This window comes from Anolis sagrei, chromosome 2, assembly GCF_037176765.1.
Source record: "Anolis sagrei isolate rAnoSag1 chromosome 2, rAnoSag1.mat, whole genome shotgun sequence".
Lineage (NCBI taxonomy): Eukaryota > Metazoa > Chordata > Lepidosauria > Squamata > Dactyloidae > Anolis > Anolis sagrei.
Genome location: NC_090022.1, coordinates 252,138,291 through 252,165,537, shown reverse-complemented (window position 1 = coordinate 252,165,537; position 27,247 = coordinate 252,138,291). Strand labels below are relative to the sequence as shown.

Here is a 27,247-nt window from a genome sequence, read left to right as displayed (position 1 = left end):
AATAATAATAATAATAATAAGGTTCTTGTGGGTTTTTTCGGGCTATAGAGCCATGCTCTAGAGGCATTTCTCCTGACGTTTCGCCTTCATCTATGGCAAGCATCCTCAGAGGTAGTGAGGTCTGTTGGAATTAGGACAATGGGTTTATATATATATCTGTGGAATGGCTGGGGTGGGGCAAGGAGATCTTCCCTGCTGCAGTTAGGTGTGAATGTTTCAGCCGATCACCTTCATTAGCATTTGAAGGCCTGCCTGAGCCTGGGAAAATCTCTTGCTGGGAGGTGTTAATCTGTGCCTGGTTGTTTCCTCTCTGTTGTTTTGCTGTTGTAATTTTAGAGTTTTTTAATACTGGTAGCCAGATTTTGTTCATTTTCATGGTCTCTTCCTTTCTGTTGAAATTGTCCACATGCTTGTGGATTTCAATGGCTTCTCTGTGTAGTCTGACATGGTGTGGTCCAGCATTTCTGTGTTCTCAAATAATATGCTGTGTCCAGGCTGGTTCATCAGGTGCTCTGCTATGGCTGACTTCAACCAGCCCCAGGGCAAAAAAGTTTGCCCATACTTGTCATACACTAATATTTTAATTAATATCTTTTTTAATTGATCTCATTTGTTCCCACTCCCTTGATCTCCCTCTTCTCCTTGTATCATGGATTTCCTTTGGTTGGATTTCCTTTGGGTTAAAGACAGTTTAACAAAAAAATAAACCACAAAAAACCCAGCAAAATATTCCTTTCTATAACAGGAAGATTTATTTAACTATATCTTTCTAACCATACATTGTATTTTAATGACATTGGAGTTGAGTAGAATCCTGATTAAAATTCAGAACCTTCAACCAATTTTATTTCCTTCTTCTTCTTTGTATAAAATTTTTAAAAAGGTTCCTAATCCTTTATAAAGCTATTTTGAGAATTTTCTTTCATCATCATTGCTATTTTATCCATTATCCTAGCATAAAGATTTTTACTATCCATTCTTCTACTCTTGTGACCACTGACTTTTTCTTGTATTGTGTGTATAACATTCTTGTTCCAACTTTCATTTCCAGGAAGCAATTTTGAAGGGTCTAGAAAGCAGGACAGGTGCTTCTGAGAGATTGCCGCTCTGAAAAGTGAGGCAGGGAAAAGGAGGCAGATAAACAAGAGGAAATTAAGGTACAGTGTCTAAGGTTGTTGTGGGGAAAGGGGGGGGGGCGTGCAAAAATAGACTTACTGTTAAACCTGTCCAGATCTTTTCTTCTAACCTTTGGGGTTTTTTAAAAAAAAACTATTACAAAATCACGTCTGGGAAAGAAAGAAATCCTGAATGTTTGTGGCCAAGATAAATAATCTTTTAATTTATTGTAAACCCGTTCTGCTTTTTCATCCCGGAAGATGAATCACAATAATTGGAATGGAATTGCTCCAGATATTTAATATTTATTCAAATTGAAATGTTGATAGAAAACTCATAAACACCCATCTGAATTTCCATACAAAATAGAACTCTTTATTTACTACTACTCAAGGAAGAGTGTTTTAGTAGGGCTGGTGCTATTTTGCTGTTAAATTGATAAGAGGAATATTTTATGCAGAGTGAACAACTGTTGCTAAGTCTGTCTTTAGATTTCAATTCAAACTTGACCACTCAGGTATTCTTTATGCATTTTTTTACAACTCCCTTCATTCCCAAATCTAAACATAAAATGCATATATATTACATATACACATAGCCTGAAGGTAATTTTATACAATATTTCTAATAATTTTGTGCATGAAGCAAGGTTTATGTATGTTGAACCATCAGAAGGAAAAAAAGTGTCACTATCATTCACTAAGTGGACAATCTTGGATTCTGGAAATCCAGATTAGGAATTAATAAAACAATGTCTGTCTATCTATCCATCTATCTATCTATCTCAATCATGTCAGGAGTGACTTGAGAAACTGCAAGTCACCTCTGGAGTGAGAGAATTGGCTGTTTGCAAGGGCGTTGCCCAGGGAACGCCTGGAAGTTTGATGTTTTACCATCCTGTGGAAAGCTTCTCTCATGTCCCTGCAAAAGCTGGAGCTGACAGACGGGAGCTTATCCCACTCCCTTTTGTCAGCAGTTCAGCCGGCACAAGGGTATAACCCATTGCACCACTGGAGGCTCCTAATTTATAAATGCCTTTACCTAAAATAGTAATTCAGGTTGGGGTGGGTGCCTCATTTTTGCCTCTTGTTCTGCAGTCATATTGTTTTTGACCACATTCTGATGTTGTTTGGCCACACATGTCCCAGTTTGCATATGTGAGATGCTAGAGAAACAGTGTGATGCAGGGGTTTGAGTATTGGCTTAAGATTCTGGGAAAACAGGGTTCAAATTCCCATGAAGCCATGGAAACCCACTGGATGACTTAGGACAAGTCATACCCTCTCAGGGAAAGGAACTGATGAACCAGCTCCGAACAAATCCTGCTAAGAAAGACCCTTAGGGTTAAAAGCACATGACAACAAAAGCAACAACGTAAATCCTTCTAGCCTTCTGGAGCACATTTGTAGGAAGCAGGGAGGGTGGGGGGAGGCCGCAATAGGAAAGCCAGAACATTCAACCTTCCCTTCCTGTTCTGCTGATGAATGCAGTCCCACTAACAGATGTACTCCACTGGCTAGTATTTTCACTGCCAAATTGCATGGAAGCTGGATTCCCCATCTCCCCATAATTCAGTGGGAGGGATAGACAATTATGCTTTTGTTTTGACAGCAGCTGTAGCATGTCTTCCTGGAATTTAGTGGTGCTCCCTTGCTGTTGTTTATTGCAGCTTTGATGGGTTTTTAAAGAAATCTGAATTCCAGACACAAATCCTTTTTGAAGGCTGCTTGTGTGATGTTTTTCAAATCAAAAACCATCAAACTTTGTCCATTAACATCTGTGAGGGGCATGAAAAGACACTTGAAATATAGTTCAACAGGTGGATTCTCAGAGATGGCTCATTTCGTAACTTCTTCTGAACTAGGCAACCTCTGGGAAAGGACATACTCTATACATTAGTGCATATTCTAATAATGTGTAAGGAAGACATTCTTGGTAATTCCATGGGGACAACAGCTACCTTTTGTTCGTGGTTAATTTCCCAATCATGGTTACAGCTGTGACTCAGCCCAGTCTTTTAACTCTGGCTTTTACCCATGAAAGGCTTGTGTCAGCTTTAAGATGAATCCCATAGGTATTTATAAGTTCTTTCTTATTTCTGCAAGCTTTGACAGATGACTTGAACTCCTCTCCACAGAACCCCCACCCCCAAAAGTAAGGAAAGAAATATTTCAAGGGGCTACGGAAAGGATAGCTGACAATAACATAGCCAATAAAACACACAGCCAAGGAGAAAAATGTAGTCCCAAAATGAGATAAGCAGCAGATGGCTATAATATGAAGAAGTCATATGTAAGCATTTAGGGGAAGAGCAAATGCTGGAACAGTTCTCCATCAACCAGATGTCTAAAAGAGACATAGATGGGTCATTTCTCTGAATTTCAGCAAGAGAGCCAGCTGAAAAAGCACTGACCCACCAAGGGTCACTTGTTGAAACCATGGACTGTAAATCAATGTTTTGCTTTTGAGTTTGCTTGAAACTGTAAAAAAATGTGGCTGAAAAGTTAAACACAGAGCTCTGAAAAAATATCTATTCATTTTTCTGTGTTGCAGAAATATTTACAAATTTCTGCCTGACATATAATCTACGGAACACATTTTATCAATATTGTGTTTATTGTGTAAGGAAAGTCCCATGTGGTGGTGATGATGGAAGAGCCTGCCCAAACACTGCAGAAACATACACCATGTTCTTATTTGATTATTGAAAGTCTCTTTTTCATGCATGTTAAATTTAGAATTTCAGCTCACATATTCCATCCTGGCAAAATGAGAAACAGTGAGTGTAAGCAAAACAATAAACAAATACTAGGTCTACTCTATGTAAGAAGAAATATGCCCCAAGAATTCAGACATTTGGGAAGTTTTACATCAGTGGCCATGCAACACTCCAGCAAACTATATTGGTGCCTCAAAAATGATGAAATATCACCTCCAGCTGCCATTTTGGCTTGTATCTTGATGCTTTTTGTGTGTGTTGGGGTGATTGGGAAAGGCCTCTGGGAGCTTGGGAAGGTCTGAGGTAGGCAGGTCACAACATTTGCAACTTTGGGAGCAAAGGTGTTGGAGGCAAATTTTATTGTGGAAAATTTCACCTGAAAATGGGGGCAAAACACTTTTTTTAAAATTGGGAGGTCTAGGGTTTGTAGGCCCTCGGCAAAATTTAAGAATCACACTTTAGAATCCAAGGACAACGTGTATTACAGACTATACTTTCTAGGGTTGGGCGGTTTCATTTCGTTAATTCGGAATTCGTTAAAAATTCGTTATTTTTTGTTAACGAAGCGATAACGAACCATTTTGGAGCAACTTAAAAACGAAACGAATTTTTCAATTCATTTCGTAAATGCTTCGTATTTTGTTATGTATTCGTTTCGTTATTGGTTTGAGGTCGTTTTGTTATTATTTCCGCATGTCTGGGGCAAGTTTTATAGTTGTTTTTTGTTTAATTAGTGAAAAAAAAATTATAATATCACACCAACAGTCAACAACAGAGGGAGAGGGAAGCTTCAGAAGTTTTTTTAGCGTATTGCGCGATCGCGGCCGCCATTAACGAATTGATTCGTTATTGTTTCGTTATTGTTTTGTAATTTTTTTACCATTTACGAAATTTCGTAAATATCGAACTTTTTTCAAGGAAAATTTCAGAATTCTTTTAAATATCGAAACGCAAAAACCCCAAAAAACGAATCGATTTTAGAAACAAATTTTTCCGTTGTTACCCAGGCCTAATACTTTCTTCACTTTAAAGAGCACAGAAAACAATCACTGGCTGCAGGAGCGGCTGCACACACCCGTCCCCCCACTCAGGACCGTCGGGTGAAGGGAGGATGCAAACCCCTTACAAACTGCCACAGAAGGAAGGGAGGAAGGAAGGGGAAAAAAGGAGAGAAGACAGGAAGAAAAGGACTGGTGAAGAGAAGGATAGGAATGGAAAGAAAGGTAGAAGGAAAGAAAGAGGAAGCAAAGGAAAGGAGGCAGGGATGGGAGAGGGAAGGAAGGAAGGAAGGAAGGAAGGAAGGAAGGAAGGGAAAGGAGAGAGGAAGGAAGGGAGGAAGAAAGGAATTATTATTATTATTATTATTATTATTATTATTATTACGGAGAGTCTAAATGGCCATCTATCAGGAGTGTTTTGCTGTGCTTTTACCTTATGGCAGAGGGAGGTTGGACTGGATGACCCTTGGAGGTCTCCCTACTCTAGGATTCTATTTCTAATAATAATAATATTAAGCAGAGTCTCTATGGCCATCTGTTAGGAGTGCTTTGATTGTGTTTTTCCCTTATGGCAGAGGGAGGTTGGACTGGATGGCCCTTGGAGGTCTCTTTCAACACTAGGATTCTTTTACTGTGGATTCCTCCCAAACCCCTCCAGTATTTTCTGATGGCCATGAAGGTTCTGTGTGCCAAGTTTGGTTTCGATCTGTCATTAACGGGGGTCTTAGTGGTCTGTGGAAGTCTGAGCTGAATCAGTTACTCCAAACCCCATCATTCGTTGTCCATACCCCAGACTTATTGTTTTTGTGATTAATCAGTATGCTTTAATTATGTTCAATTTATAACAACTGAAATACAATGTATTGTCGAAGATTTTCAACATAAATACATCTTGCATATCAGATATTTACATGATGATTCAGAAGAGTAGCAAAATTACAGTTATGAAGGAGCAACGAAAATAGTATTATGGTTGGGGGTCACCACAACATGAGGAACTGCTTTAAGAGGTTGTGCCATTAAAAAAGTATAGAAGCACTGCTAAAGACATCCTATAAAAATAAATAAAATACTGTCTATGTATTTATGATTAACATAAATTAAAAAAAACCACTGGGAGAATAGACACCACATTTGGACAAAATACATATATCATGGCAACAAGTGACCATCACTTATAAAAACACTGAAAAACACAGCACAAGAGACTAAAAAAGCAAAAAAAATTACAATGCATGCACAAAACAACATATTTACACATATACACAAATATATACACACACATATATATATACATATGCACACACAAAATACATTTACACAGACTGGGACACAGCAACGCGTGGCAGAGGACAGCTAGTGTTATATAAAACCATGAAACACACTGAACAGAAAGTTTTCTTCTGCTTTTTGATTAGAAGATTATCACATTTGTATGGCTATGAACTCATCTAGATTTTCAATAAATACAGTCTAATGTGTTTCCTCACTCCAGAGACCTGTTTCTTGCATCCCACGCTGTTCTCTTTCTTAAAGAGAAGCATCTGCACTTTAAAAAAAACATTATATTTTCTGCCATAATGGAAAAGGCAGTGTTTATATCAGTTTGATGCAGACAAATCTCCCAACACCGGCACCTAGATCAATATGCATCTGACGTTTGTGTGTGGCCTCAGAATACTAGTTTGCAAGGAAGAGCTCCCTAGTCAATTAGCCTTCCCTCCCACAAGATGTTTTATACCTTTGGCAGACTTGCAACGGAGTAACCAGAGGAGACTGCCAATCTAAACAACATGATGGAAGCTTCTTGAACATGGTAGAGAATCTGTTTCAAATGAACCTCCCCAGTGAGATCCCAAGCAGCCTCCAGCTCGTGACGTCAACATGCCACAGTGGAGAAAGAATTCCTTAGATTTTGCTGACAGTCAATTCTTAATAAGAACGATTTAAGAGCATTTTAGAAATAAGGCTGCCAGCTGTGCTGAGACAGGAGCACAGGTTAAATGATGAATGACTTTCTCTCACCAGTCACATTGTCCTAGTTTGGGGAATACAAAGAACAATTGATTAATTACATTCCTTAATTAACTTGCAATGCCCCACCAAATTAGATAAAGACTTAAGCGTTCCATTTTGGATTACATGACAATTTCTCAGTACCGTATAGAAGAAAAAAATGGTTTGAAAAATCACAGTGATTGAAATGTTATAGACAAGGGTTGCAATCCTATTGGATAGTTCAAAATGTTTAATTACTGTAGTTTTAGAACAATGGATCAAATTCCGGTGCACTGTAGACCCCAATCCCTACTTACCGGGAAGCAACCATTGTGATTGACAGAGGTCTATTCATGTACTATTCAGGAAGCAACTGACCGACATTTCCATCCCTCCTCATTTTATCAGCAATCTCTGTTGCAGCAGTCAGGATTGGGATCCCTATTACAATTTCCTCTCACATTCATGCAAGGGGAATGATGGGGAATATCAGTCAGCAGCTTCTTGAGTGACAGGGTAATGAGCCCTTCTAGGGACCTTAACCCATGGGCAGGAGAGAAGGGGGAGGGGTGGAGGAAAGTGGGAGAAAGCCTCCTTAATAGTGGAGATGCAATCTATTCTGGAAAGATCTGTCTTCAGGGATGGCCAGCCATCCCACTACGTTTCCCTACTTTCCTTTGTTTCCTCCTGCTGTTTCTATCAGGAGTCAGGGGAACACCCAACCCCTGAAAACACACTAATCTGACTGTCTTCGCATGTTGGCACAGCCACCATGGGATTCCGCTACACCAGCGTAAGAAGCTGGTAAAAAAAAATGGGAAAAATTAGGATGGGACAAGATCATAGATCTCAGTAACTGCTTCCCAATAATTGGGGATTGGGGGGCTTTCATTCCTATCTGTCCCTTAAATTAGAGGCTCCATAAGGAACATGAAAACCACCCAGTTACAAGTGCATAATTGTAGGTGATGCATTCCCAACAGACTAGGGCTGGAACTGCTTTTATTAGAGAAAGAAATTATTGTTTCCTTTGCAAGTTCCCTATCAAAACCTTCACAGGGACACATATTTTTCAGAGCAGATTCTCAGATACTTTGGAAAGCTGCAAGAGAGAAGCATGATGTGGGTGTGGTGGGGAGAAACCAATGTCAAACTAGCACTCAACAGTTAGCATGTTGCTGAATCTAGAGCAGACTTATGGAGTGAAAAAGAAGGGGAACTCAGTTACACCTTTCAACCTTCTGGGACTGCATCTATCAATGGATATTAATAACCTGAATGTGAACATCACAGGTAATTCACAAAATAATGTTAGGTCCAAGATTACTGATTTCCAGAAGTACTCCAGTCAAACATTTTTATCAAGAACTCCTTGGTCAATGTATTGTCGAAGGCTTTCATGGCCGGAATCACTGGGTAGTTGTAGGTTTTTTCGGGCTATATGGCCATGTTCTAGAGGCATTCTCTCCTGACGTTTTGCCTGCATCTATGGCAAGCATCCTCAGAGGTAGTGAGGTCTGTTGGAACTAGGAAAATGGGTTTATATATCTGTGGAATGACCAGGGTGGGACAAAGAACTCTTGTCTGTTGGAGCTAGGTATGAATGTTTCAACTGACCACCTTAATTAGCATTTGATGGCCTGGCAGTGCCTGGAGCAATCTTTTGTTGAGAGGTGATTAGATGTCCCAGATTGTTTCCTCTCTGTTGTTTTGCTGTTGTAATTTTAGAGGTTTTTTTAATACTGGTAGCCAGATTTTGTTCATTTTCATGGTTTCCTCCTTTCTGTTGAAGTTGTCCACATGCTTGTGGATTTCAATGGCTTCTCTGTATAGTCTGACATGGTGGTTGTGAGAGTGGTCCAGCATTTCTGTGTTTTCAAATAATATGCTGTGTCCAGGTTGGTTCATCAGGTGCTCTGCTATGGCTGACTTCTCTGGTTGAAGTAGTCTGCAGTGCCTTTCATGTTCCTTGATTTGTGTTTGGGCGCTGCGTTTGGTGGTCCCTATGTAGCCTCCTTGGTCATACTCACAGATCAAGTAAAACTACTTTTAGCCACCAGTCATACAGAATGCATAAGTTCAAACTGCAGTGCAAACAACCGGATGAACATCTTCCCTTGTGGCCAATGGTATGCTAATGTCTGATGTCTTCCATCACTTATGGGTCATAGCCAGACCTAATGCTGATGCCTCACTGCAAAACAGAACATGGCAATATTTTTGCATCGATCCCATAAACTTATGGTTATTTGACTTCCTGGAATCCTAATGATACTAGAAGCTTATTTTTTATACCTTACAAAATGACACTAGAGTTCTCCTCCTAATGAAATATTTGTATTAGTGCCTGACATGACCAGCTGAGATAGTCTTTGCACAGCTTTCAAACGATCAGCTGGGGAATGCTCCTGCCAATCACCCATGGATAGTCAGTGCGCAGGGTCTCAGCTGTAGCGATAAGCAACTCAAACACAATATCCCTAAATTCGGAATGGGGTGTTCTGTTAATTGTGAAGCCCCATTCCATTGTTTGGCCAGCTGTCACTAGCCACAAATACAACCATTTGGGAACACTGGGAAAGCAGAGCAACAGATGAAAGAATCTATAGCTGCAAGCACTGAATCATATATTCCAGAGATGTTCCAGTTCAATAAGGTTAGGAAGGTAGGCAGTTTAAAAATCACCACCTCTTATTATGCATCACTTATATTACAAGAGAGGACTTTAAATTAGTTGTGGTGACAGCCCTTTAATGTATGAACTGTTGCTGTGGGAGCATGGTCCTGGGCAGATTCTAGTGGCCGAGGAGTACCAGAAGCAGTTGGTAATATGATTTATATCTTCATTATTTTCTGAAGAGCCTTACATTTATTGATAAATGAAATGCCTGACCACTGGCGCAGACACTAAAAAAAATTAACAGAAAGAATGGGGAGGAAAGAGGCAAAAAAATATATATACTTTGGAAGATTACTTATTGTTTCACATCTTCCAGGATCCTACAGGAATTGTGACCAGTAGTAACCATTGGGGCATGGGAGACTCAGCAGGACTGGTGGAGTAGTCCAACTCACCAATTCCCACTTCTGCATCCTTCTGCAATAGCTACAGATGGTGACAGAAATGGAAGAAGCAACTTTTGCAGCAGGTGGTTGAAGACTAGGGTTGAGGAAATAGTGCATAAAATCTCTTTCAGTTGTTATTAAATAGGGTATTATCATTATATTCTCATTTTCCTTTTATGTTCCATATACTACTAATGATGTATATGCTTCAGGCTCAAACTAACAATTCCACAAAGTATCTGCCTCTTTAATTATGGTGCTGTATAAACCTTCTCCAACTTGATGTCCACCAGCCATTTTGAAGTACTATATTATCTACATCTAGCCAATTATAATCAATAGTCAGGTGAGAGGTATTCAAAACACCTAGAGGCCACCAGCTAGAGAAAAGTAGGTCAAATGGGCCTGCTCAAATTCTACTATAGTTAGGAAAGACACTCAATCCTACCACTTTCATTGATGGGAATGCAGGAGCTCCTAGACACACTCTTCCCTTGCTGTCTTTTTGTCATAAAGGAAAATACCTTTCTATTTCTGAAGATGTTTTGGAACTGATTTTTTCTTCAATAAGCCTTCTGTTTTAGTACTGTTCTAAAATCAAATTAATTTTGGAACCAATTGTTATTATTACTAGCCGTCACGTGCCATGCGTTGCTATGACCCAGCCTGTGTATATGTGTTTTGTCTGTATATATTTGTGTATGTGTGTTTATATGTGTATTTGCATGTGTGTGTGTATGTGTGGTTTTTCGCATGCATTGCAGTGTATTTGTTTTTGCTTTTAAAGTCTCTTCTGCTATGTTTTTCAGATTTTTTATGAGTGACGGTTGCTTGTTGGCCTGATAGGTGTATTGTGTCCAAATTTGGTGTCAATTCATTCAGTGGTTTTTGAGTTATGTTAATCCCACAAACAAACATTACATTTTTATTTATATATATTATATTTATTTATACACTGCTTTATCTCCCCATGAAAGGGACTTAAAGAAGCTTAACATAAAAATGTTATCAGAGCATTAAAATACACAAATATTAAAACAGAACTAAATATAAACAGTATGTTATTATTATATTTATTTAGTTTAATATTATTTTAGTCTTAATGTTTGTATGAGATTTTGGGTTTATTTGTTTTTATTCTGAAAGTCAACTTGAGTCTCATACTTGGAAAAAGACTGTGATATAAAATAAAATGATTGATTGATTGACTGACTGAGAGGTACAGCATTCAAACATGTTATTAGAAAGATTTTCTTACAACTCTCCCTTATAATATTGGGGGGGGGGGGGGGGGTAGGGCAAGAACAGATTTTTGAACCTTTCTGTGAATCTCTGCTTCAACTTACCAAAATCTTTTTTTCTTCACATGCATGAAACCCTGTCTTCCTGACTTAAAATGGCACCCCTGCAGCTTTTGCCCCACAAAGATGAATGCTTCCAGATGAAGCAGCTGCTTGTGCTGTCTTAGGGACGTGTCTTCTTTTGGATGAAGAAGCCAATTTGTGCCACCACTTTGGGTTTTATTTTCCATCTGGGGTGAATTTTCTTGTCAGATTTAATGCTGAGGTGGTGAACCTGATCTCTGATCTATGGGCGGGAATTGTTTCTAATTGAGCATACCATTGCAAATACTTCAAAAAGATGCCATTGCATGCTAAATCATGACCTGGACCCTTCATGACACATTCATAGAATAATGACAGCATTTCATTCCAGAGATGACATAAAAAAATCCATACAGATGGAAATAAGCCAAACAATCATTGTATTAAACCAATGCCTTCAAATTTGCATTTTTCTTGTATTTGCAAAAAAAATTGAAGTGTTTTTTTCTATGCTGTACCCAATGGTGTTCTGTACCATTATTTGTCCTAAGGAAGCCACGGGGAAGCCTGAAAGTGTCCTTGAATTCCATTGGCTACATTCTCCCTACTCCTGTCTGGGGAATTTCTTTTTTCACGAAAAAGCTAATAATTTTAGAAGGAGGCCTTTCTCTCTTCCATTCCTTCACAGAGTCATCTGTTCAGAACACAGGAGCTTCCTGGTGGCTGTTCATAAGCTGTGGAACTCCCTCCCAACAGAAGCTTGGTTGGTCCTCTTTTTGCCCTCTTTTCACTGGCAGGCAAAGACCTTATTCAAACCATGTGATGGATGCATTTTGTTATTTGTTTTAAATTAATGCTTTAAACAAACTGCTTGTCAAATCAATTAAAACTATATATTGTTTAAGCTATTCTATTTTAACTCATATTTTAAGATGCTTTGAGTTCAACATTGGGAGAATGGCAGGATATTAAATAAAAATGCTTATATTTCATGAAGGAACTCCAAGACTTTGTCTGATTTCCTTGGGATGATCTCCCTCTCTCCCTTCCTTCCTTCTTTCCTTCTTTCCTTGGAAGCAATGAGTCCCATCATAGTATTAATCTACACATCAGAAGCTCTCCAAGGTTCTGAATGTAGTCTATCGAGAGGGTTCAGTACCTAGTTCATTCTAAAACTTAAAGCAGATGTATTTCCCCACTAGCATGAAAGCCGCTACTGTTCTACTTCTTTCCTATCTTCAAAATCTTAAAGTCAGCACTGTATCACCATCATAAATGTGAATTGGAAGGAGATATATGATCCTAAGTGTATCTTACAACATAGTAACTAACAAACAGAATGTCAGTCATTATCTTTCTGCAAATGTAAGCATCTGGAATGATGAGCATGGTTATGGATCCCCATTCTTCATATGTTTGTTGCCCAGTAGTGCATACTCCCCAATATGTGGGCACTGGGTAGTCGGGCCAGAGGTTAATCTGTAATCCATTTGATTCCTATAGAAACCAAGAAAAACTAAAGGGAAAATGGTGACAATGAAAAAAGGGGAGGCGCATAGGATTAATATAACATCAGTTTCTCATTTCCCCTGCAGACCTCTTTCATTGTAATATTTAGATATGGTCCATAGCCATTATTTTCCTCTACACTGCTATTTCAATCATGTCATTGACTTTTCTGAATTCCATCCATTTTTGTCTTCACCCCCTCCCCACTTTCCCCCCTCACAATTAATCAGGCTACATGAAGGATGGACCTATCTTTTTTGTTTCATTCATTTTCTTAGACTTTCTTGCTCACAATTTTTTTTCTAGAGGTTAGGTTAACAATACTACTCTCTTCAAAGATAATGGGACACTTCAATTCTGAATAGCCTTTCAGTTTATTCCTTGGAAGTGTTTGGTAAAATGTACTACATGCTACAATATTCAAGGTTTAATTGGTAATACTACTCCATAGTGAGGGCATCTGAATATGTTTGGTGTGTTGTGTTATGCTAAGACACAGCACTTTAAGTAATGCCAGAAAGGCACTCATATGAATTAGATCCATACTACTCTTTACTTTTATGCTTTTGAGGTGACAGTTTTAATGCATCTTCGATTTTGTACTCTAACAGGAGATGAATTTTTAAAAAGTAAAACAACGATAGACGGTGTGCAGTTAATTTTTAATTTAACATGTAATAATATCCAGGGAGACCAATTCATTGTGGTGAATCTACCTTAAGATAAATTAAATTACACTTGGGATAATTTAGATCTGAGAAAAATCAGGGATAAGTGGATTGCAGCAAGTACCATTAACAAAAAAAACTACCTGTGTGGTCTAATTATTGGAAATTCTACACACACAGAGAGAGGGGGGGGAGCAAAACCACATTATATTGTTTGTATTTATCTATACTGTATGACCCATTTATTCGTGGACACAATATCCATTGTTTGACTTATTCATGCTAAAAAAAAAGTTCCCTTCTTGAAGTGTTTGTGAGCCTCTCTACATCCTCTAGTGCTATTCTATGGTATGCTTTTGGCACAGATATAGTCAAAATACAGGAGTTGCTATTTTTCCACAGTTTCAGGTATTCACAGGAGCCTTTGAATGTATCTTCAGTGGATACAGGGTCTTAGAACCTCATCACACTAGAGGATTAATCCACTTTAAATCCGATTGCTGCTTCCTGCAGAATTCTGGGGTTTGTAGTTTAGGGAGGAGCCTTTAACAGCTTCTTAGACTACAAACCCCAGAATTCCGTAGGAGGCAGAAACCAGTTTTTAAAGTGGATTCATTCTTTAGTGTGATAAAGTCCTTAGTGTATAAAATCAATGATCCCAGAGTGTTATGTTGTGTGCAAAGGGAGTCATCAAGTTGGGCTATAATACTTCCATGAATACAAAAGTGGACACTACCACCTTTGAAAGTGGGAATGAAATGTTAACCAACCTCCCCCCCCCTCCCCCACACACACACTTCCTTAAAGCTCCTTAACCTACCTCCCGTGTACGAGGAACACTTCCAAATGTTCCAGATCAAATTTCAATCATCCTGAGCTGAGACTTGGGCTTTCATACCTAAGTTAAATAAATATATAGTATTATAGCAACAGGGAACCAGATGCTTTGTCCTACAATTTCCACCTACTCAAGTCAGCAGGTCCATAAGGTTTCAAACACCCAAAGGGTCAACAATTTCCATATCTACATTATTGAAGGCATGGGGTGTTATTTTTATAAGCAGAATTCTAGTCACAAGAAGATTTTGTTGCATAGCAGTGTATTTTAGCCAAGTCCCATGCAAAAGACACGCAAACAAGAGGAAAAAGGAACAGAAAAACTTTATTCTTATCAGCAGAGGCATACACTTGCAAAACAGTGCAACAAACTTACATAGTCCTTGTAAGTAACACAGAATAAGGCTTCTTCATCTTCATTCAAATGAGAGAGCAAAACATAAACCTTGAGTAAATAGCTATTCCACCATAGCAAAGAGTATTGCTGTTAGAGCATAGCAGCATTACAGCATATTGCTTCTCCTCAGAGTAGCATATTGCTTTTCCAAACTGTATTCTAAAATCCATACAGTTATACACCACCGGGTGTGACCCAAACATGCTGGCTGACCTACATTATCAGCTGTACATAATAATTAACATCGTAAGGTTTTTCTTTAACACGCACTTGATCCTGCTACAACTTACTGTAACAGATTTTAACCCAGTTCAAACCATGCAGTCAGAAATGGATACAATAGCAATGAACTCTGTGAGGAAAAAATGAATGCATGCTCCCTAATCTATCATACTATGTATATGAATTTAGAGGTGCATTCCCAATGATGACAATGAGAATTACTCTCTTGCATGATTCTGTAGGATATTCAGCTCCAAACTAAATCCATTTGAAAATATGACCCGGCGACATGAGATATCAATTTCAATGTTACTCAGAATATTTTTACATCCAAAACAAATGGGATGTGAAGTGTCAGCATTCTGTGTATACGCTTCTGAAATCTGATTTCAAAAGGACAGTAATTCAATAATACTAACTTCAACAGAGTGGATTTCAGAAGAAGGTTTCAGAGCCATTAAAAGCTGCTTATATGATAGATGGAGGAGTTGAGGCCAGATCTTAACAACAGTTTAAGATCTGGGCTGTTGTAGATTTTTTCAGGCTATATGGCCATGTTCTAGAGGCAATCTCTCCTGAGGAGAGAATGCCTCTTGAACATGGCCATATAGCTCGAAAAAACCTACAACAGCCCAGTGATTCTAGCCATGAAAGCCTTCGACAAAAGTTTAAGATCTATTGTCCTGGTCCCCTTGCATTGGAAGCCTATCTTTGTCAATTTGCTATTGGGCACTTTCAAGGTTCTCAATTTTCTTCTTGTAATTCTCACATTGTGACAGAAGTCAAAGACAAAAAAGAGTTGCCTTCCCTTGTAAAAGCAAATCCATTTATTTTGAGGTAAACAAAACAAAACCTGAAACTTTGCACATTGAGATTCTGCTGAACATGTTAATCTTCCACCAGCTTGTACTAAAGAAGCTTTTAAAAAGATTTCATCCCTATAGCAACCATTTCTTGGCACACATGTTATCATGAGATAATGTAGACAAGCTCTTTGAAAAAGGCATTATTTGGGAGACAGCACAAAATGCCGACTCTTACCTAAAGAGATAACTGTATATTGATACTGAACATCCTGAATAATAAATAAGAGCTAACTATTAAACCTTAGTAAATGGTTATACAAAAAAAACCCGGATCCTTTATTATCAGGGGAAAAGATGAAATGATTTGTGAACCAAATAATTAGTAAATATTTTAATTTCAATTACACATTGACACATAGGTTGTGGGGGTTCATGAGAGTCTTATTTCCTCCTAAATATATATATCTAAAGTGGATAAATGAGAATGCAAAAGCAAACTTTTAAATGCACTGTAGTTAATCTCCGAAGGCTGGAACACAGATCTAGGTTTTTACTTCCCTTCTGAAGGCCAGGAAGGAGGGAGCTACTTTAATATCACTGGGGAGGGAGTTCCACAGCTGAGGGGCCACCGCTGAGAAGGCCCTGTCTCTCATTTCCACCAGTCACGTTTGTGAAGGTGGCAGGACTGAGAGCAGGGTCTCCCCCGATGATCTTAATCCCCCTAGGTGGTTCATAGAAGGAGATACATTCAGACAGGTAAGTTGGGCCAGAACCATTTAGGTCTTTATAGGCTAAAGCCAATACTTTGAATTGTGCTAGGTAGCAGACTGGCAGCCAGTGGACCTGACATAACAGGGAGCTAGTATGTTCCCTGTACGCCTTCCAGTGAACAACCTGACCACACTCTGTTGGACTATTTGAAGCTTCAGAACAGTCTTCAAAAGCAACTACACATAGAGCGAATTGCAGTAGACTATTCAGGATGTAACAAGAATGTGGACCACCTTGGCAAAGACTCATGTCCAGACCCTGAAAAATCAGTTTTCAATTAGAACTCCCAGTATGGCCAGTGGCCATGGTAGAGTTGCCCCCCCCCACCCGCCAATAGTAATTTTCCCTTGACCTCTGCTAATGTCAATATAAGAAATAGTACTCTCAGCATGTTTTGCTTTGTGGTAAATTTTCTATGACTGCGTATAAACTGAAGCATTCACAATCTTCATGGAAGTTCATTGTTCTGGCAAAAACCTTTCTGTGGTTTCCATATAATGTGGCAAAAGTTTTATTAGCTGATCTTCAGCACAGAAGTTCTATTTTCCCCTTCTGTTTCTGAAAAGAAAAAAAGAGCACACCAGCAAGCAATGGGGAAAGCAGGTTGGAAAACCTCTAAAATAGTTTATAAGGAAAGGAATGTAACATTCTTTGAACACTCTTGGAAATCTTGTATTCTGGTAAGATAGAGAGCATAGGATACATGTATTCTGAGCCCATAATGTATTCCTGGATAATTACAAAGTGATGCTTCATAAAATTCTTGGCAGTTGAGTCGATTAAATGGCAACAGATGTGTTAGAATGAGTAATAAACTTCCATATTATTCTTCCTTAAGGCAGTTGAAGTTCAAATAATCACAATGAAGGTAAAGGTGAACTGACAGCACTTAATTACATTTTGATACTAAAAGCATTTTACACCATCACCAAATAGAAAATCTTGTTTCAGTGCTATCCAGATAAGTCAGCCTTTGTTCTCAATTAAACAGAGTATTTGGGCACAGCCTTGCTACAATATTAATCTTGGGAACTACAATATATTGGACTGCATGTGTTAAGAATTTTTGTTAGAGATTCTACCCTCTTGCAAAAGTTTCACTAAAAAGATACAATTGTTCTAGCTATGATAATAGGAAATTAATAATAGGACAGTACAATAATGTATATTGCTTTAAATCCTTATTTATGTTTTTTCCTTGATTGCTTACCGTGTTTTATATTTATACGTTTGACTATTTGATTTTGCATTGTATTTTTAACATGTTGGAAGCCTTGGATTGCTGTGAGTTTTCCAGGTGTATGGCCATGTTCCAGAAGCATTCTCTCCTGATGTTTTGCCTGCATCTATGGCAAGGTATCCTCAGAGGCTGTGAGGTCTGTTGGAAACTAGGAAAGTGAAGTTTATATATCTATGGAATGTCCAGGGTGGGAGAAAGAACTCTTGTCTTTTGGAGGCAAGTGTGAATTTTGCAATTGGCCACCTTGATTAGCTGCCTGCGGGTCCTTTGTTGGGAGGTGTTAGCCGGCCCTGATTGATTTTTGTCTGGAATTCCCCTGTTTTTTGAGTGTTCCTCTTTATTTACTGTCCTGATTTTAGAGTTTTTCATGGTTTCCTCCTTTCTGTTGAAATTGTCCACATGTTTCATCATATCTCCTTCCCCCAACAACCTTTCAAGCCATGTCCTAGTGAACCTCACCCAAGGCCAGGCAGCAAGTTTAATGGCTTTGGAAATATTTAATTCCAGCTCCTCTTAGTCCAGCTCTAACATATTTAATTGTTATACCATATAAAATCACATTAAAATTTCCACAATTAAACATACACACATATATCCTCACACATTGTAAGTGGGCTGCACTGCAAACATTATCCTTGACATGCTAACCATTAACTTACAAAGTGAATAATATAGAAGAATTGCATTGCATCCTCTGCATGCAGTCTAACGTACAGTCTATATCAGGCTCTTATCATTTCATTCTGCCTCATACTAGGTCTTTTACACTCTTTCTCAGGAATGACACTCAAAAGAAGCTTTCTTTTTAAAGGAAAGAACAAAATCAGTATTTTGCCAGTAGCTGCTTCAACCTTTTGTCATCCATAAATCATTCTGTCTTTCATATATACCCAGTAGAAGTTATGAGATTGAGTACTTTTTTGTGTCACTCTGCACTCTGCTTTTTCTTTCATTTCCATGAATGACAGTGGACAACAAATAGAACATCTTTAAATAAGACAAAAGTGTTGAAGGGAAATTGAAGAGCGAACAGAGTAAAATATAGCTGGCAATGTATGGAATTCCGGAGATGCCCTTTCTGTCCATGAAAAGCTCTATCTGTGCAGACATCTAAATAACTTCTCCTCCTCTATGAATGAGTGAGACTTGGTTTAAAAGGTGTGCATGTATAAAGGATCTAGGGCTTTTAGTTGACTCCAAACATAACATGAACCATCAGTGTGCTGCAGTGGCCAAAAAAAACCTATGCAACTCTTGGATGCATCAACAGAGGTATAATGTTCATATCAAGTAGTGCCCCTCTATTCTGCTTTCGCCAGACCTCACCTGGATTACTGTTATACCACAGTTCAAAAAGGAAATCGACAAGCTGGAATGTATTCAGAGAAAGACAACCACAATTATGGAAGGTCTGGAAACCAAGTCTTACAAGGATCAACTGGGAGAATTAACTTGGAGAAGAAATACTGAGAAATTATAGTTATCTTTAAATATTTGAAGTAACATTATACAATAGATGAAACGAACTTGTTTTTTGCTGGTTCAGAGATTGGAACACAAAACAATGGATTAAAATAACAGGAAAAGAGATTCTGCCTAAATCGGAGGCCTGTTTTCTGTAAGAGCAGTTCAACAATGGAACATCCTGCCTCTGGAATTCAATGAGAGTCTTTCAGGAGTGATTTAGTTGTATATCCATGAATGGAAGGGGGTTGTGGTCCCTTCCAAGCCTAGGATTCTAGTATTAAATATATTATGTGGAAGAAGAACCAAGTCCGTGCTATCCAGACATAAATCTATTCAAATTCTTATAGCAAAAGAAATACAGGACAAATTAAAAATTCCCTTCAAACCACAAATGGAATTGGTAGAAATGGCAGAGAGAAATTGTGTAATATGGTATACCAACAAAAAGAAGGATACTGAAGCAGCAAAGGGATAAAATGGTTTACCAGTATTGTAATGTTTGATATACAAGTGTTTTTATACAAAGGTTTGTATCATGAAAAGTTTCTGTCTAGCACAATAAAACGAACATGTAAATACATATGTGGAGTTTGTTTCCAAAAGGTACCAAATCCATCTGAACAAATTTTACAGGAACTGAAAAAAGTAGAGGATATGCATTCCTTTGCTATAAAATGCAATTTTCCAAGCTCTGTACCAAAGTGATTTGATACGTTTTGATAGTTTGGATTTGTACACAATAATCTACTCCTAGCCTACTCTGCTGCCACCTTTTGCATTTGGTACCTTTTGGAAACAAACGTCATATATGCAACTTTGTTGGCATTAAGCTCAGTGTTTTTCCATGAGTACAAACCCTCTTGTGAAGGTTAACCAATAATAATACTAATGTTTGGATTGTTAAGAACATGATGTGTTGAAAAGATTGTGTCAACCACACAATCAAGAGGCAAGATTTTATCTGCAAGTTAGTCCTGATAAAATGAAAAAGGTGTGAGATTAAATTTAAACGTTTCGGTAGAGCAATAGCAAGATTTGACTTTCACATAATTTCTCTTGTTGATTAAAAAATTCATAAGTGGCAATGAGCTCACTGAGTAGAAGGGATCAAGTACACTCAAAGGCAAATTCCCCAAACATCTACATAGGTTACGTTAGTTCACACAGCAGTTTTTGATAAGGTTTTCAATATCCAATCTGAGAATAATAGTCACTTGACTCAAAGGCCCTTGACCTTTTCCTGGGAAGAGTTCAGCTTTGTAAAAATCATTATATATGTGCTGACATCACAGAAATGTCTGCAATATGCTATATCATGAGGGTGGGAATCATGCAGCCTGCAACTCTGAATCATTCAGCCTTCATCAGCTATTCTACATAGTGATGCTGAAATTTGTAGTTCAACAGCTTTGGGAAAGTTGCACAATTTCTACCCCTGCTCTACCTGGTTAGGAAGCTGGACATGCCTAGAGATGGGAAAGCCTGGGAAAAAAAACAAAAATTGGGGGTGAGGAGACAGCTTTTTTCTGTTTTTTCTAAAGCCATTTTTCTAGAAAGCTTGAAAATGTGTAGAACGTGCTCTTTTTCAATGATAAATAATACATCTATGACATATTCAAACTATATAACATGAAGACCTTAATGAAAGACTTCTGAGATTTTTTGATTCTACACGCTTTCCCCCCAATTTTTCCAGGGGGGAAATGGCTTTGGAAACCCAATTTTTGTTTTCCCTCCAGGCCTTCCCATCTCTACATATGCCTGATCCCAATTTTCTTCTGCAAGAATGTGCAGGTTAGGACAACATCAGAAGTAACTTGGTCCATACCATTCTAGTGAATCCCATGTGGCTTTGCTTTGGTATCCTGATTATTTCATGCACAGAGAAATCTAGGATAAAAGCTATGCATGTTGCCACTGGTTAATCTACTGCCACATGCCTTCAGTTCAGCTCCATGGTGCAGTGAGATTTTCATAGTTGCCCCCCCCCCCACTCCTATGATTTATTTGGAGGAGGCTGACTATTGCCTTCCTCTTAGGCCAAGAGAGTGTGAATAGGCAAGCTGATACAGTCGGTTTCCATTGCTGAACACTGATTTGAACCCTGGTCTTCTAGAGTTCCAAGTTGGGAGAGAATTGATATGGTGTAATATTGTTGATGCATTTAGCTGTATATATGCAGTTCTCTCCTACAGGTTGTTCTGAGTTCAGTTCATGATAGGAGCCAATGGTAGATTGTTGGTGGAACCATGAATCGGCTCTGCATTTTCATCTGACTTTAAAGGAACTCTCCAGGGTGCTAAATCTACTTAGAGGATAGAGTTCTGCACCTTGGAGAGATTATTTGAAATGTTGACTAAAACCCAAAGGACATGAAAGCCATCATCTACCACTGGTAACAATGAATGCCTGCCTAACTGCTTGTACTTAACTCTTACAACCTTATCAAACAGGGCACTCCCCCCCCCCCCCAAGTGCTGTTTCACCAGCCTCTGTGGTGAAACGGCAGGGGTGTGGGGCGATTCTGGTGCTCAGTTCACTGCTTCATGGCAGTGACACTTCTCCCATCACATGGGGGAAGCATCGCTAGAGTGGCACAAATCTGTGCTACCTCTATTGAAGCCAGCACAACACAGAAGACTCCCATGTTGCTAAGGAATCATCGTACAAAGCATTCACTCCAGTTGTGGCCAGGGCTTCCGTTGGAAGTTCAGGGATGTTGTGTGATGGGCAACAGGCACATCCATTGCTGTACTGGCAGGGAAGCAGCCTAAGGTAAAGGTAAAGGTTTTCCCCTGACATTAAGTCTGGTCATGTCCAACTCTAGGGGATGGTGCTCATCTCCATTTCTAAGCCAAAGAGCCAGCATTGTGGGTAGACACCTCCAAGGTCATGTGGCTGGCATGACTGCATGGAGCACCGTTACCTTCCCACCGGAGAAGTACCTATTGATCTACTCACATTTACATGTTTTTGAACTGCTAGGTTGACAGGAGCTGGACCTAACATTAGGAGCTCACCCCACTCCCTGGATTCAAACCTGTGACCTTTTGGTCAACAAGTTCAGCTGCTCAGCAGTTTTACCCACTGTGCAACCAGGGGCTCTGGGAAGCAGCCTAGGATGCTAAACAATTCCCCATGTGATGAGATCATTAATGTAGTACTTCACTTTTGTCTACTACCTCTAATTTTTAATCTGTGCTCTTCAGTACAGCTATGTCTGAATTCTAGTATTGGGGGGGGGGGGGATAAGGACTCTAGCATGGTACCTTCACTATGGGAGGTGCCCACATGGGAAGGATGTTTTACTTTCCTCTCCACCTCTATTTTTACCTATTAGCTGTTTTCTCTTTCTTTCTCTTTACCCCTCTCTTTTCTCTCTGTTTCACCATTCCCCCTCCCTTTCTGTGTAAACTCATTCAAAAAAAATCAGAGTTTCAAATCTCAGTGTTGAATCAGGGTCCCTAATAGTACAGATTAATTCTGAATTAGTTCAAATCAAATCAGAACCCAATCCAGATCACTGAATAGGCCCCTTCCACACTGCTGTATAAAATCCCACATTATCTAGTTTGAACTGGATTATATTGCACTGTGGACTCAGATAACCCACTTCAAAGCAGATATTGTGGATTATCTACCTTGATATTCTGGGTTGTATGACTGTGTGGAAGGACCTTAGGATGCTGAATTGAATTGAGAACATTTACACAATCATCACAAATACTATTTGTGCGATGCAGTGCTCATAAAATGTTATTATAGAAATTTAGCTTGACTAAATGTGTCTCTATCATCAGTCATGGAGGAAGCAGTAGGCTTCTATATCCCACTTTGTTTAAATACGTATAAAGGCACCATATTTTGCACTTAATACATTTTAAAAATCCAGCAATGAAGTACTCAAGGGGGCCATTATATTTTACATAGTTATAGTATTATGACTCTATTTTAACTGCCATGGTTTAACTGCTATGAATTCTGATACCTGCAGTTTAGGGAAGAGTGTTTAGAATTCTCTGTCAGGCATCTTTAGTGCCTCTGTAAATAGCAAACACCTGGATTTCATAGGGTGAAGTCAAAGCATCTAAAGTAGAATCATACTTTTATACTTGTGCACTGTGAAAGGCTCTTGATATAATGGCCAAGATTATCACACATGGCTTTATTACAGAACTTAATTGCAATAGTGATATAGGAAAACAGATGCAATCCTACTACTAAACAGAATGAAACAACTTTCTCAGGGCCCTTCCATACAGCCCTATATTCCAGAATATCAAGGCAGAAAATCTCACAATATCTGCCTTGATCTAAGGGCACTTTCAAACAGCCCTTTATCCCAGGAGAATCTGTGTTTAAAAAACACAGATGTTCCTGGGGGCCTGTCTACATCCACCCAGAAAGTGCATGCTTTTTGGGGTGGATGTCCAGATGTTCTGCCAGAAGTGGCCTGGTAGAACATCTGGAGACCCTCCCCCTTCCCCACAGCCCCCAAACCCCTTTAAAAAGTAAAATAAACTTACCCGGCCTCCACTACAGTCTTGCCAGACCTCTCCTGGCACATACAAATGATGTGCATGGAAAGCGCGCTCTTGGCACATCATTTCTACATGTCAGGAGACCTCCAGGAAGACTGTAATGGAGACTTGGTAAGTTTATTTTACTTTTTAAAAGGTTTTTGGGGCTGTGGGGGAGAAGGTGGGATTGCCACAGTTTTCTGGACTAATTTAGTCTGGAAAACCGTGGGAATGATGTCTGGATTGCAGTCCAGACACCAGAAGTAGTGGGTTTATCCCATGCCTTCCAAGAAGGTGCAGAATAAATCTGCTATCTAATTAATTCGCCATAAAGCAGTGTTTTCCTGGTTTGTGGTGAATTAATTGCGGGTTGGCCAGAACATCATCTGGACAGCCCCCCTTTTGTTGAGGAAGTTTCCGCAATAAAGGGGCTGCCTGGATGGGCCCTGGGTTATCTGAGTCCACACTACCATATATTCTAGTTCAAAGCAGATATCGTGGGATTTCCTGCCTTGATATTCTGGGTTATGTAGCTGTGTGGAAGGACCCTCAGATGTGAAATGCTTGAGAGCAGAAATGATAGCTTCTCAACTCATCCTCATGAATCCCCTGTTCCCTCGGAGGATAGACCTATATATTTCACACAATCTTTCTGTGAGCCCTAAACCAGTGGTTCTCAACCTGGGGTCCCCAGATGTTTTTGGCCTACAACTCCCAGAAATCCCAGCCAGTTTACCAGTTGTTAGGATTTCTGGGAGTTGAAGGCCAAAACACCTGGGGACCCACAGGTTGAGAACCACTGCTAAACCACCATGTTTCCTCAGGTAATGACCCTACTCCTTCAACAGTTTTTCCTCACAGTTTTTTCATGCAAAAGGGGATATGATACCACCAAATTCTTTGCATCAGTCTGTCATGGTTGAAGAAACTGGAAACATCTGATAAAACTTCTGGAGATGTACAAGTCTTACATTAAGAAATAGCACAGAATACCTTGGTCAATAAATATTTAACAGTCTTCATACATATTGAGAAGTATTTGTATGAATTTCTTCCTTGCCCCCCTTTTGTGTTTGATCCCTAATACAAGCTATGCATTTTATTATTAGTGGTATTTAAAGCCTGAGAACTCATCTGTCTATCATGTGATATCCCAGTGCTGTAGGAGGCATTCAACGAGATTGATACTAGGATGGACTTCTTTGGTTCCTTTAGTTCTAGGGCAACAAGCAGCTGGAACCAAGTTTGGACAAACATGCACCGGAATACTGGGAGTTATTTATTGCCAGGATTTCTAAAATAAAACATGAGCTGACAACATTCAACTAACATATAGTTGGTTTTTAATTAATTAATTTTCCAAACCATCATAGAGGTGATTTAAAGCAGAAACATAATCAGATACCTGTTTGGTTTTTTTAAAAAACAAATAAATAAATAATCCCAACAGTTATATATAGAAGTATTTCACATCTCCTTGTCTAAACCTTGCTCTAAAAAGCAATGCCCCTTTAAAAGATTTGAAGGAGGGGAAACCTGTGGAGAGTGGGAGGAAGTGAGTGTGGCTGCTATGAACACCTGTGAGTGCCTTCCTTCCTGCTCAACAGCTGCAAAGGCATAATAAAACTAAAACCTTAGCATTGATTGATCTTGTTTCCCTTTGTATACTTGAATCAGAAAATGAATCCAGATGGCTAAGACACCCCTCCAGGAAATTGTTCTGATCTGTTATGTATATCTTCAAGATATCACTCTAACAGACCAAGAGAGAGAAATTTCCATCATAGGGCGCACATTCCACCAACAGAAGTGACCTTGCCTCTAGTCTCTCTTGCCTTCAGCAGAGATGAATTCAGACACACATTGATGACAGCTATAAATTCCATTCTGCATAAATATGGCTGCCATCCTCATCGCTCTGAAAGACACATGACATACCAATCCCCAAAAATCTGAAATTGAAAATATTTCTAAGTCCCACACATTTCAGGTAAAGGACATTCAACCTTTATCAAACTTGATGTAATGATTGGAAACAAAACTTCATTTGCACATAGAGTTACATTTCTCCGGTTACCTTTTAAAAAATTACCTTTTAAAGGAATTTGAAAACACTTTACGGGTATGTTTTGAAAGCTATGTGCTATTCACAACAATTCTAAGATGTCCAGATTTTTTTAAAGCATTGAAAAAATAGCACGAGTTGCCCTTCTAACATTGTACTGAGTGAGGCCAATGAATTACTTCTAAACACAGCAGTGAGCGGCAGAAACAGATTACTTCCAAAAAGTCATTTCCCAAGCTTTGTTTCAGATTGTGTCTTGGAAAACAGACCATTAGCAACAATAGCATCAAGAAAAAGTGATGTAGAAAGAAGGATTTCTGGAAGAGGAGGAAATGTGCGGATAGCCAAAATATGTTGGGCTATATATTAAAGAATCAGTGATGTCTCAGAGCTATTCTTCATACAGTGTAGAATAGGTTAATAGAATGGTTTCCATTTGTCTCTGAGCATAGGGCTGGCTTGATCTATAAACCCTGAAATGATCCACTTACTCCTAGACAACCTTTATGCTTTTCAACACTCTGGTTGGGACTGCCCTTGAAGACGGCTCAGAAATTTCAATTGGTCCAGTGGGCGGCAGCCAGGTTACTTATTGGGGTGACTTACAGGGAGCGGTCAACCCCCCTGTTTAAGGAGCTCCATTGGCTGCCGTTCATTTTCCGATCCCAATTCAAGGTGCAGGTTCTGACCTACAAAGTCCTGAACGGTTTGGGACCCGCCTACCTGTGTGACCGCATTTCTGTGTATGAACCCACACGATCTCTTTGTTCATCTGGGAAGGCCCTGCTCTCGCTCCCACCTCCCTCGCAGGCACAATTGGTGGGGATGAGGGAGAGGGCCTTCTCCATGGTTGCTGCTCGACTCTGGAATTCACTCTCCAAGGATATCAGACAAGCCCCCACATTGGCAGTCTTTAGGAGGAGCTGAAAACGTGGCTGTTCCAGTGTGCCTTCCCTGAATAAAAGAAAAAATCTCGTGCAAATGCTCTGAGAAGTACTTTAATTACCCGTTGGATTGCTCTTTACTTTTGATTTAAAACCCCCCAAATAGATACATCCTCTGTTCATGTCCAGCATTTATTTTTAAAGTTTTAACTATTACATTTGGCTCAGTCATAGGTTTTTAAATTCTTGTGTGTTATTGTTTACTTGTGAGTTATATTAATTGCATTGTTTATTTTGTTTATTGCTTGTTATTTTATTATTGCTGGTTGTTTTTGATGTGTTGTTGGGCTTGGCCTCATGTAAGCCACTCCAAGTCCCTTGGGGAGATGGTGGCAGGGTATAAATAAATTTTTATAATTTATTTATTATTATGGTTTGGTGAGCATCTTGTAGCCTTAACAGCTTGCCAGGCTAGTACCATGACATTTGAATACATTCTGCGTACCCCACACTCTCCCCCACATACACACACACAACTAAGTGTACTTCCCATCTTCCCTGTTATGTTATGTTATTATGTTTAGCAGTAGTAAATAGTAGGTATTGGAAAGCCTACATACACATTGGCAGGAATCCTAT

At 39.1% G+C, this 27,247-nt stretch overlaps 1 long non-coding RNA gene across 2 annotated transcripts in view; it reads left to right on the top strand.

Annotated features, from left to right (window-relative positions):
* The window catches only part of LOC137096437 (uncharacterized), a 56,585-nt gene that overhangs the window by 9,235 nt on the left and 20,103 nt on the right, over positions 1–27,247 (top strand). For both annotated transcript variants that reach the window (XR_010909474.1, XR_010909473.1), the window contains exon 3: positions 1,052–1,157. This is a non-coding gene — a long non-coding RNA (uncharacterized lncRNA). The remainder of the gene's footprint in view (positions 1–1,051; positions 1,158–27,247) is intronic.